Source organism: Galeopterus variegatus, unplaced genomic scaffold (genome assembly GCF_000696425.1).
Source record: "Galeopterus variegatus unplaced genomic scaffold, G_variegatus-3.0.2 Scaffold2895, whole genome shotgun sequence".
NCBI lineage: Eukaryota > Metazoa > Chordata > Mammalia > Dermoptera > Cynocephalidae > Galeopterus > Galeopterus variegatus.
Genome location: NW_007729006.1, coordinates 29,243 through 39,953, shown reverse-complemented (window position 1 = coordinate 39,953; position 10,711 = coordinate 29,243).

The following is a 10,711-nucleotide window of genomic DNA, read 5'->3' as shown; positions in this document are numbered from 1 at the left end:
TGTAATTCTATATGAACAGTAGGATAGTTTTTTCTGTTTCTGTGAAGAATTTCATTGATATTTTGATGGGGATTGCATTGAATCTGTAGATTGCTTTGGGTAGTATGGACATTTTCACAATGTTAATTCTTCCAGTCCATGAACATGGAATGTCTTTCCATCTTTTTGTGTCCTCTTTAATTTCTTTCAGCAGTGATTTGAAATTCTCATCATAAAGATCTTTCTCCTTCTTGTTAAGTTTATTCCTAGGTATTTTATTTTTTGATGACTATTATAAAAGGGCTTGCTTTCTTGATTTCTTTTTCTGCTAGTTCATTATTAGAGTATAAAAATGCTACTTTTTTGTATGTTGATTTTGTAACCTGAAAATTTACTGAAATAATTTATCAGCTCTAAGAGGATTCTTTTGTGTAGAAATTGTTGGTAATTTTCATAGATGCAGTCATGGCTTCCGACAAACTGAACTACTATAAGTTTCTAAGTATAGTGTTTAAGAATATAGGCTCTGAAATGATACAAATCTTTATTTCTACATGATATCACTTACTTGTTGAACACTATGGCCCTGAACACATTATTTACTTTATTTGGGCCTCAAATTCCTTATTTATAAATTGTGGATATAATAGAGATTGTATCATTGGATTGTTGTGAGAATTAAATAAAGATGCTTGAAAAGGATATGGCAAGGTTCCTGGCCACTAAAAGAACATAATGTATTTAGCAATAATAAACAGTATTTATTGAAAGCATACCATATGCCAGCCACTACATTTAACACTGAATATATACTCAATAATTTTAAATAAGTCAGATGCATAAGACAAGTACACAAAAATGCCCAAGAATGTGTAAATAGAAAACAATACGAATGAAAAATTTTAGTGTTAAATTGAGTATGTGCAGCTTGATGATTTTGGACCATTATTTGTGAAATTATAAGAGATGTTATACATTTTCATGTAATTTTTAAAGTACCCTAAAAAATCTAATGATTGGTTTACTTTTTACTACATGCCAGTTTCACTAAAATGAAGCCATGTAAAGTCAGTGACCTTGCCTATTTTATTCAGTATTATACATTACCTATCCCCAGCATTTGATGTCTTGCTCATAGTATAACTCTGTAAATAGTTTTACCATGAATGAACACATTAAAAAAATAAATAAAGTCCTGTTCATCCCAAGTATATGCTAGACACTTGCCTAAATATTTTGAGGCAATCAAACATAAACCAGTCATGAATTTGATCCTCAAAAGAAAGAGTGAAGAGAACGGACACTCATAATATGACAATAAGATATAAATATAAATAAATTCAATACAGGTAGATTTCAGAGGAGGTAAACATTATTTCAACCATGAAAAAAGAAGTACTTAAGCTGAATTTTCTATTTATTTGTATTTTTCATTTTTGGAGTAGTACTATAGTCACAAACATGCTGCTTATTTGCTTAGTATATTCCACACATGCATTTTATTTGGGTGAGTGTTTAAAATATCTGAGTTTAAGAGTCTTTAGTTGAAGCGTGCATTCTCTATTTCATCTCAGGCTCCATCTCTCCATATTACAGTGATGCCTTCAAGGCACTTCAACTGCTTTACTACCTTTCTGACCCTGAAGGCATGGTAGACACCCACGGAATCTATGAGCGAAGCTTTGTGGTAACTGGCAAAGGATAATGAAGTGACAGTAGGCCCATGGAGAACACAGCTGGGACAGAGATGCAGAGGCTGGGGACCCAAGGAAATACTTGCAGGGAAGGCAGAAAGGTGAAGAGGACCTTGTCAGCAATAATGGCCAAGCCCATCAAAGTGAACTATTCCTATTAAAGTGACTCCTTCACTACTCACAGATAGGTGAAGCTTGGGACACTGGTCCAGAAGGCTGAAGATGAACAAAATCAGCAGCTCAGCCCAACTTGCTGGGTGGGGAACCACAGATCCACTCTGTTCACAAGAGTTTGTCCATAAGCTTCGTTCATCACCAAACAGGAGTACCTATTTCTATGTCTTCATTTGTTCCCAAAGAATAAAGTATATAATCAGAAAACCTAATTTCCGAAAGCACACCAACATGTTTCTAGTAGTTCTTATTCTCGAGAGAAAAAGTCTGATAAATCTCTAATTATATTAACGACAGATGTGTATTTATAATCACAATAAAATTATGCTCAGAAAGAATTTTGTGATACTTTTACATCTCTAAATTTATGACTTTATGTAGTAATTGTTTGCTTCCTTTACTTTTCTTCTTACGTTCAAAAATAACTCTGATTGACTAACATGTACAATTCAGAAAAGAGGACAAGTATAAACTGTAATTCAATATTATAGTGTGTAGCAGACACTGTTAGTGCCCCATCCATATCCCTCTCTCCTTGCTACTTCACTGTGCATTTTCCCCGAAACCCAACTGCCAGAACATGCATTTCTTTGCATGAGGCTGTCTTGCAACCCAAGCCCACCCTGCACCCATGTGATAGACCAGAAGTGCCAGAGAATTAAATCTCCCCTTCCCACCAGAAGTAGATTTGCATCAGTGGCTGATGGGGTTAATATATATATATCCCAGCCCTCTTGCCCCTCAGTATGGATGTGTGTGAGTGCCAGCATAGGCGGGCAGGGGCGGGGGGCAGTGGTTAACACTGAGGTATGTGAGGTGTGTGCTTTACACTGGTTCCCAGAGTTTCTCCAGAGGCGTCAACAACAATTATCCACTGTGGTAGCCACATGACATCACGCCCCAAATTCTGCCTTTCTTTTCTTGTCTCACTTTTCCATTTCTCTACTACTATTTGCTGAATTCAACATCTTAAATAAACTACTTAACCTCAAGTCCTGTCAAAGGGTCTAACTCTGAGGGGACCCAAACTAAGACCAAGTATTATCAAATTTTCACACTCACCTCAGATGTAGCAAGCATTTAGTTGCTAGACTTAGACAAAGGTTACTGTATTAAAATGTATCAAATTGGCCGGCCTGGTGGCGCACTGGATAGTGCGCCGCTTGGGAAGCGCGGCGGAGATAGTGCGCCACTTGGGAAGTGCCGCGGTGCTCCCGCCCGAGGGTTCGGATCCCACATACAGACCGGTTCCCGCTCACTGGCTGAGCGAGGCACGGGAGCAACGCCGAGGGTTGCAATCCCGTTGCCGGTCCCCGGTCCAGTACGGGGGCAACACTGAGGGTTGCGATCCGTTGCCGGACATGGAAAAAGACAAAAGACAAAAATAAATAAATAAATAAATAAAATGTATCAAATGATCTTTGCCAGTAATACTAACCAGGTCAGTATGTCTAGTTTAGCTGAAATAATGTGTATACATAAACCTCTTTTAAGTAGTTTATACGAGGGTACTTCAAAAACTTCATGGAAAAATAGAATTAAAAGATAATATGAATCTTTCCATGAACTTTTGAAGATCCCTAGTATTGTATCTCAAAGGGCGTAGGAAGGATTCTGTGAGCCACTCCTTCAACCTTAACCCACCTCCGATTCCCATTGAAATTAAAACCCCACTGACTACTTCCATATGCACAGTATTGTACCTTCACTGCAGGACTCAACATGAAAAGAAACTACAAGTGGTAAAGAATCTTAACTGATCTCTACCAAAGTAAATGGAACTGGGGGAAAAAAAAAAAGAGTTGGCTAAGCACTGCTCATTTTATATTGATGTTCCCTTTTCCAAGTTTGATCCTAAAGAAAGAAAAAACCCTCAATTCCCTTTTTAAGAGTATTCACTTTTACCCCAGCTGGACACAAAAATTAGAAGCAAGCTCTCAGCAGCAATAAAGGTACTTGGAGGCATGGGGCCTCAGCATGACAGGACAGAGAAATCTTAGAAGCAGAAACAGACAATAGGGAAGATTGCTATTTGAGAACGCTAAACAGCACAAGCAAAGAGAGCTCAGCAGAAAATAGCTGAGGATTCCCTGATCCCTAGAAGATTATTGTTTTATGCAGCCTTCAAAAGTTATTTTCCAGAGCTCAGCTGTTCTGTTCTCCTGTCTAGAGGTGAGAGAACACTTTTAAATTGTGAAAACAGTCACCTTCAGAGCACATGTGTAATAATTATTTTTGTTTGTTGAGGAATCTGTGATTAAAATCACCAGGCAGAACATGAATTTCATTTGCTTATGATGTGTTTTGGTATGATTTTCTTTCCCTAGGCAAGCTTTCAACGGTTGCCTCTTTTGAAGTCATTCATTTGTAGCATCCTCTACACACACTTGTCAGTCATGTTTTTATTTTCATTACATTCTTTCACCTTCTTCCCTTGTCTTGCTGTTCTCTCTACCCCATCATCTGTTATTTTATTATATGACATTAGTTGGCATTTGTGTTGATTTTCCTGTCTAATGGTACAACACTGACAACTCCTGTGATCTTAATATTCTCTCCATTCAATCTTCAATCATATCTTTGAGCTCATTGTTCCTTGACATACAAAAGCCTGCAAAGACCAAAATGAAGAAGTGTAGGGTAGGTTCCTGGTACTCACAGTGTGATTCAAGCACATTCGGCATATTCTGGTAGCTTGCTAGAAATGCACATTCTCAGGTCCCAGTACAGGCCCAATGAATCAGAACCTGCATTTAATAAGATCTCCTATTCTCAATACGTACATTAAAGATCCAGAAGATTTAACATCGGTAATATAGATAAAATATGTTAAATAGAATTCATAGCTGTTTAAAATTTTCATCCTAAGGGTATTCACTAGTGGATCAGGGTCAAGTGGCAGAGTGGCAATGACAAAGACCTCACAGAGAAGAAATGAGAGGCACTCGACCACAGGGCATTCTGGAAGCTTCAAATAAAAGAAAAAAGAGAGGGCTGCATACAAGGAAACACTACGTTTTTCTAAGGAAGTAAATGTAGCCCCAATCCCTGAGAGGATTTCAGTACAACATGGGAAAGCATCAATTACCAAAGGACACTATCTTTTTTTTTTTCTTTTTTGTGACCAGTAAGGGGATCGCAACCCTTAGCTTGGTGTCGCCTCCACCGCGCTTAGCCAGTGAGCGCACCAGCCATCCCTATATAGGATCTGAACCCGCGGCGGGAGCGCTGCTGTGCTCCCAGCGCTGCACTCTACTGAGTGAGCCATGGGGTCGGCCCCCAAAGGACACTATCTTAATGAGAGGACATGTTTGGTGTCTAAAGTATGAATCATTATATTCACCCAAGATTCAATAGGTTTGTTGTTTTCAGGTTTTCCACTTTTTTCCCTTTCCCTCACTCCATATCCCTTGTTATTTGCCTGATCCATCAACTTCCTGGACATCTCTTCCCTCTCAATCTAGACCCCAGGGTTAATGTTTCACATGATGTTTCCTTTAGCATATCAAAATCTCTCACTTTCTTGACCTCATATCTACCGGTCATGCAATGCTCAAATAGGAGATCATCTGTGATTATTAGCCCCCCACTTTTTAAGTGTTGCTAGAATAACTAACAAATGTGCAGAGCACACTAGGATTCTAGTGCACTAGGATTCTAGAGCACAATTCTGTGTGCCAGGTTAATAAAAAGATATTGTCCCTTTTTTTCAATTTTCCAACCTAAACTCTGTATTTCTCTCTCTCTGAGGATGGCTTCACTTTTTTACAAGGAATATCTAGGCTCTTTAATGCACATTTTATCTACTATCTTGTCTCTGCCACAATTTCTGACATATTTTTTACATCCTGAAGATTTCATTTTTATTAGACACCTTTTTTAGTTCACCTTAACTACTTCAATCTGATTAAGTAAACAGGGTTTTTGTTTTGTCTGTTTTAAATTCTAAGATTAAGTTCCCTATTTCTTCTCTTATTTCATGACCTTTTCCTTTCGTGCAACCCATGATCATCCTGGGAATACTTTACTGTAAATTATTTCCCTTTTAGCATATTCAGTTTCTAATAGAGAGACTGAATATGCTAAAAGGGAAATAATTTTCTCTTTTATCTGCCTATAAACACCCTCAGATTTTTGCTACTTCAAAAAAAAATAAGAAATTTATTTGTAATTGTCTCTTACAGCTTCTACTTTACCTCACTAATAAAACTGCTCAAAAGCATATCTGCATTCACAGCAGTAAAAGACAGCATTTTAAGGATATGCACAACAATATAAATAAATTTCAAAATTATGCTGAGTTCAAAAAGCCAGACGCATTGGGGTACATATTGTATGATTTCACTTACGAGAAATTTTAGAAAAGACAAACCTAATCTATAGTAAAAGAAAACATGTCAGTGGTTGCCTGGGACAACAAATGAGAGGATTGAATTGAGAAGGGTCATAAGAGGACTTTTTAGAGTAATACAAATGTCTTGATTGTGGTGGTGGTTCCATGGATGTATACACACATCAGAACTCATTGAAATGCACATTTAAAATTCCCCCACATTATTGCTTGCCATTTATACCTCAATAAGTTGATTTAAAAAATATTCCCCCCTTATTGTCTATATGACCTTGCAACTAGATTATTAACCCCCATGCAAAAACTATTCCAATGAAAGTCACAAACTTAGTCCTGGTAGTGAGGGAGGAGGTACTCAGTTTCCCTGGGTTTGGGTTTCAGGACGTACCTCTCGGGTTTTACACCACTCACCAAGGTCTCAGATCCCTCCTGTAGGCCCTTCCCTAGAGGAGAGTTACTGTTGCTTATTGGACCTATTTTTGGCACCAATGTGGGGAGATCTAGGCCACAAGGGGCAGACTTATGCAAATCCAGTAGGTGAGTATGCTGGGTAAAAGGGATTTATACAGGCTTATATGACCCCAGTGACTGAGCATGCTCCGGGGAAGAGAGTTCAAGCTTTGAATGACCTACGAGTAAGGATGCTAATATTCTTGAATATGTTCAGTGCATATGAAAGAATTTGATTGAACACTAAAAGGAAACTAACTGAGCACATGCAAGACTATGTTACATAATGGGAACACTCCCTTATTGAATATTCATTAGATTGTATGAATATGTATCAAATAGCAAAACTATAAAAGTAGAATCCCAACAGAAGGTGAGACTATTGCTCACCCTCCTGGAGCCAGCTTGCATTCTGCCTGTGGAGTATTTCTTTCTTTTTAAATCAAATTTTCTTTCAGCAAGTGGTTGCTCACTCTCCTGAGCCAGCCTGCACTCTGTACTAAACTATAAGTATGTATTTCTTAGTTGTGTATTAAACTTGGTGTGGACCCTACTCAGTCTCTGGAACTCACTTTCTCTCTGAATTCAGTATTTATCTGTTATATTAAACCTGTCTCCATCTTCTACTATGACTCTGCTCTTGAATCCTTTCCTGTGGCAGAGTCAAGAACCCAGTAAGAGAATGGGGTGGGTTAAGGCCAGCTCTCAGGCCTCCCCAGACCCTCTCCTACAGTATCAGTAGTCTCTACCTTCTTGAAACTTTCTCATCTTTGACTTCTAGGGAGTAATAGCTTAATTACTCTCTTACTTATTTGAACATCCCTTCTATATTTCGTACCCCAAGTCTTACTCCTCTATTCTTATTATGATATTTAGAAGCAACTTAATGGTTCTACTGAAAACCCATTGCCTTGCTCACAAATTACCAAGATTTCTTAAAGCTTCAATTACTTTCTCCCTTGTGATGAGATGAAACTTTCTATTCTCCTATCTCCTAATCTTCATCTCAAAGTTCACATACTTAAAAACAAATCTACTCTCTTATCTAAAGCTGGCCACTCCTATCTTCTATGACAATTTTGCAGTCATTCGAATTAAAAATTTCAAAACAATTCTATCTCCATATTCACACCAAACATCCACTAAGTATGCAAATACATTATTTGGATTGACTTTAAAATTCATATCTTACTATCCATGCCCATTATATCAATCTGGACTGAGGTCTTTATCTAATGCCTTATCATGACAGCTGGTCTGTTTCCCTCCAGAAACCCATTTGACTTCATATCCTCAATGCATTCTATTACTGCCATTGGATTTATTGCCTAAAGTGCACTGTGTTAGTTTTTCCACTCAGCAGCTCAATAAGCCACAAAAATCACCCCAATACCTTTTGAAGACAGTCTCAAATCTCAAGCCCTTGCAGACCTCTTCCTCTGTAGTCCTATTAAATTCCATCCTCAAATCCAAATCACACATTTCATCCACTCTGCAAGAATCACCATTCCCCAAGAATAAAGCCACAAAAATCACCCCAATACCTTTTGAAGACAGTCTCAAATCTCAAGCCCTTGCAGACTTCTTCCTCTGTAGTCCTATTAAATTCCATCCTCAAATCCAAATCACACATTTCATCCACTCTGCAAGAATCACCATTCCCCAAGAATATCCTAGATTTTTTTCACACTTGAACTTGTTTTATTCTTCTCTTTGACTAAAAAACATCCTGCCGTGATCAGCCTGTAGATATTTTGTGATGACTATCGATGCCTGATGGCACTGTAGGTATCAACTCCTTTGGAATGACTTTTTATTTAAGGGTTATATCCCCTGTTTCCAAATTATTTAGTTTATATAAAATGTTTGCCAATTATATACTGTCTTATATTGTAGTGTTGTGGGTTTTTTTTATCATACACACATGTGGGGTACAACATTGATTTTCAATAATTGTGTACAATGTGTGGTGGTTAGACCAGTATAGTTAGTTTATTTATCATTACAGTACATGATCATTCTTTGTGTCCATTGACCAATTTCTTATTACCCCCCACTTTCCCCCTCCCCTCCTCTTTTNGAGTTCATTTTGGTATATGATGAGAGGTATAGATCAAGTTTTATTCTTCTACAAATGGATAGGCAGTTTTCCCAGCACCATTTATTAAAGAGGCAGTCTTTTCCCCAGTGTATGTTCTAGGGTCTTTGTCAAAGATCAGTTGGCTGTAAATACATGGGTTGATTTATGCGTTCTCTGTTCTGTTCCATTGGTCCACATGTCTGTTTTTATGCCGGTACCATACTGTTTTTGCTACTATAGATTTGTAATATAGCTGGAAGTCAGGAAGTGTAATGTCTTTGGCTTTACTTTTTTTGCTCAGGATTGCTTTGGCTATTCAGGGTCTATTTTTCTTCCAAGAGAATGTTAGGATTGCTTTTTCTATTTCTGTGAAGAATGTAATTGGAATTTTGATGGGAATCACATTGAATCTGTAGATGGCTGTGGGTAGTATGGACATTTTTACTACACTGATTCTTCCAATCCATGAACAAGGAAAGTCTTTCTACCTCTTAGCACCTTCTTTAATTTCTTTCAAAAGTGATTTGTAGTTCTCATCGTAGAGATCTTTCACTTCTTTGATTAGATTTATTCCTAGGTATTTTATTTTTTTGGTGACTATTGTAAAGGGGTTGCTTTCTTGATTTCCTTTTCTGTTAGATTTCTGATTACTGCTTCAATCTCATTGCTTGTTATTGGTCTGTTCAGTTTTTCTATTCTTGTTGGTCAATCTTGATAGTTTGCATGTGTCTAGAAATTTATCCATTTCCTTCAGATTTTCAAATTTGTTGGTGGTAGTTTGTTCATAGTAATGTCTGATGATTCTTTGTATTTCTGTGGTGTCAGTTGTGATATCCCCTTTTTTGTTTCTGATTTTTGTTATTTGGTTTTTCTATCTTCTTTTTTTAGTAAGTCTGGCTAGTGGTTTGTTTATTTTGTTTATCCTCTCCAAAAAGCAACTTTTTTGTCTTTTTTACTGACCGGTAACGGGATCGCAACCCTCGGTGTCGTGCCCGTACCNTCTATCTCTCTTTATTGTTCATTTGTTTATTTATGGATTCAGCTCCCAATTCTGAGTGAGGACATGTGGTATTTCTCTTTCTGTACCTGAGTTGTTTCACTTAGAGTAATTTTCTCCAAGCTCATCTAAGTTGCTGCAAATGATAGAATTGCATTCTTTTTTTATGGCTGAGTAGTATTCCATTGTGTATATATACCACAATTTCCTTATCCATTCATCTATCAATGGACATTTAGGTTGGTTCCATCACTTAGCTATTGTAAATACAGCTGCAATAAACATGGGAGTGCAGATATCCCTTCAACCTGATGTTTTCCAGTCCTCTGGATATATCCACAGTAGTGGGATTGCTGGATCATATGGAAGTTCTATGTGTAGTTGTTTAAGGAACCTCCATATTGTTCTCCATAATGGCTGTAATAATTTACAGTCCCAGCAACAGTGCAGGAGGCTTTCTCTTTCTCCATATCCTCACCAGCATTTGTTATTCTCTGTCTTTTTAATAACAGCCAGTCTGATTGGGGTGAAGTGATATCTCAAAATGGTTATGATTTGAATTTCCCTGATGACTAGTGATGTTGAGCATTTTTTCATATACCTGTTGACCATTTGTATGTCTTCCTTTGAGAAATGTCTATTCAGCTCTTTTGCCCATTTTTTAATTGGATTAATTGTGGGGTTTTTTGCTGTAAAGTTGTCTGAGCTCTTGGTATATTCTGGATATTAATCCCTTGTCAGATGCATAGTTTACAAATCTCTTCTCCCATTCTGTAGGATGTCTCTTCACTCTATTGATTGTTTCCTTTGCTGTGCAGAAGCTTTTTAGTTTGGTATAATCCCACTTTTTCATTTTTTCTTTTGTTGACTGTGCTTTTGGGGTGTTATTCATAAAGTCATTGCCCAGTCCTAAATCCTGGAGTGTTTCCCCTGTGTTTTCTTCCAGGAAGTTTAAAGTTTCAGGCCTTATATTTAAGTCTCTAATC